The sequence below is a fragment of the Wasmannia auropunctata genome, unplaced genomic scaffold, assembly GCF_000956235.1.
Source record: "Wasmannia auropunctata unplaced genomic scaffold, wasmannia.A_1.0 LD336060.1, whole genome shotgun sequence".
In the NCBI taxonomy this organism is placed as follows: domain Eukaryota; kingdom Metazoa; phylum Arthropoda; class Insecta; order Hymenoptera; family Formicidae; genus Wasmannia; species Wasmannia auropunctata.
In genome coordinates this window covers 1,828,655-1,831,738 of record NW_012026830.1, presented here as the reverse complement: position 1 = coordinate 1,831,738, position 3,084 = coordinate 1,828,655, and positions in this window count along the sequence as shown.

The following is a 3,084-nucleotide window of genomic DNA, read 5'->3' as shown; positions in this document are numbered from 1 at the left end:
TGCCGTACTTTAATTCACTTGTTTGTTACAGGCTACCAGGGATTGGCTGGAGCTTCCGGTTCCTCCCGGATGCGGATCCCACCGCTGCCACCAATAATGTTGTGCCGCTAGCACAACGGGGTCCGGCTCCGCGGGGGAACTGAATAACTCAGACGCCTTTGATCACTTTTTCACAAAATACATTTTATTTGCCTTTATATCCGGTCTCCGTTTATTTCACAATCGCCTTTTTCTTCTTATTCGATACGCGCCGTTACGGCACTTAACTATTCGTGGCGGACCTGGTAACGCGACACAAACTTATCTTTCGACAGATTAACTCCGCGCGCCTTGTCGTCGCGCGTACTTATAGCGATCGCGTTGCTGTGTCAGCGTAGTACTTTTCGGTTACCACGAGGTCGCCGTCGCGCAACCATCCTTATTAGTTATTTTTATTTTTACATAATATATTTTTCGGAACGCTTCGTCGGCGTTCCCGATTTAATTTAGGTCGCGCCGTATCTTAATAATTGTCGCATCCGTGTCACGGTAATCGGCCCGTGACACAATGTCCTTTCCTCACGGCTTTCTTTGGGCTGTGGTTGCGTCCGGTTAGTGGTCCTGTCTGTCATTACTGGTTGCTGAAAAGAATCGACAGCAATAAAGGGCACTAGTACCGATATCTCTAGGAAAATCGCAGCTGACCTGCGTGCTCCGTGCTTCCTACGACGAGCCAATCGTCCCGATGTCGGTATCCTCCTTCTCTTTTTCGCCGGTTAGTAGAGACGACGAGATTTTACATTGCTACGCCACCGATCTCTACCTGTTGTCACGCTCAGGTGGAAAGAAAAGATTAAGTAAAGCGCGTAAAAATACAGTACGAAAACATACGCTCGCCTCCCTAAATCGGGGAAAACGCAGGATCCAAAACCATGCTTCCTCGGTCCCTTAATGACGGACGGTCGAAAAACGTCACGTCACAACTTATATTTAAAAGTTTTTGAAAATAATCATTTTTGAAAAATTCTATTAATGTAAGTGAATAGATGTAATTTTACTGTAAAACTTTTGTATAAAACATTTTTTGATATCTTGAATAGTTTTCAAGATATAACAAAAAAAAGAAACATTAATTTATATATAAGGGGTGGTTTCATCCCTTTAAACTATTTTTTAGCCTCAACTGATAATTTCTAAATTCATCTATTTATGTGACCTCATAGTGTACCAAGTTTCATTAGAATCAGAATTTGACACTTCGCGAGGTTCCCTTGTTAATAGGTTATTCTTTTCCGTGGATTCCCTCTCAATTCGGCGCACGGTTTTACTTTTTCAGCTCGCGTGCTATCAAATTGAGTCTGCTCTACTCTTACTTCGTGGTGGGATTACTAATGACGACTTTAACAAAAAGTGATCCCTGATACGAACAGAGTGTAACGCGCGCTGTAGTAAGTGTGAGTCTAGTAAGCGTTGCTGAGTATGATATCTCCATATATGTATTAGTCTTAAGGATATGCGTTAGTTCATGGTTGTAGTTGTAAGGTTGGCGGCGCTAAAAAAAACATTCATTTCGAGACGTTAAGTAATAAAGATTTGAGTTGCTATATCAGTCTTGTGTATTTATTTAAGTATAAATAAAGTACACAAGAATATTTGACGACAAGTAAGAGAACTCATATTATATCTAGTTTGGGTCAAGAGTCGTAGAGGATAGTAAGCCAAATAGTCGTCGCAATACGAGCAGTTAGAACCAAGTATAGGTTAAGATGTCGTTGATTAGGACAATAGAAGCATTCAATTCCAAGGAATCGGAAATTACTGCTTATTTTGAACGTTTAGACATGTTATGTCAATGCAACAATATTGAAGACGACAAAAAAGTGTCGTTCCTCTAACGCTATTAGGAGGAGAAGCGTATGGAACCCTTAAAGATCTTTTGGCGCCAACGTTACCAAGCAGTAAAACGTTCGAAGAGTTAAAAACGACATTGGTAAATCACTATAGCCCTAAAAGATTGGTTATAGCGAAACAATTTAAGTTCTATTCAGCAAGTCAGGAACCCAGACAGCACAAAACACTAAAAGATGACAAAAAGATGTCTTTTTCAAGATGTCTTTTCGGTTAAGCAAAAAGATATCTAAAAGACATCTTTTACTTTCATCCAAAAGACAACTTTAAAAAGACATCTTTTCATCATTCTATAGTTATCTTTTTGACAAGGCGAAAAGTTGACTAAAAGATATTCATTCGTATAATCTAAACAAAAATGAATAGAGCTATTACATTTGTTGTACGACGAATTTATCGAGCGTTCCGACCTGTCTATCTGATAAGCGACAACTGATAACTTTTTCTGTAATTGGTTACAGTAATTTTTGATCTGAGTTACGTAATTACCCAGATAACCTGCAAATCTGTTTGGACAATAACGACAAATATACTTATTGCTACAAGTTTTGGCGTCAGAAATAGTACAAATTTGCAACAAAGTTTGTCTTATCAGACGTTGTTGATAAAGCATAACAATAACATATACTAAATAATAAAAATATATAAAACTAAGTAGGTATAAGTAAGGCAGATGGGAATCAGCGTGGTTGTTGGTACGCACTAATTTATTTCCAAGAATTTTACTTTATTCCAAGTCAAACGTTTCGGCTATTTTTTAGCCATCTTCAGTGACGTATAACAATTAATTTACAATATTATTTCGCTTTCTAGTATCCTAATATAATTTCGCTTTTTGTTTCTGCGTGTGTTCATCGACGTCTCTTAGATGAGGAAGTAGTTTGAGGTACCTTCCACAGCTTTCAATGCAGTTGAAGGGCTGCATGTTTGAGCTGTGTGTCCCCAGTTAAAGTCAATGTAAAAAATTAATTTTGATTTAAAGGATTATGCTGAAAGTTCACTCACCTCAAACGTATTAAAACACACTTTTTAGTTCTTGGTGACGATATAATTGATAAATAACGGAACATGTGCACTGTGTCAAAAATAAATAGTTAAAAAGTAAAGATGTAAAATTTCGTTATAATTTAAAATAAGAAAAAGATAAAACTGTCGTAGCGACTGTACTCGTCGAAGTCCAAGCGAATAGTGTCCTCT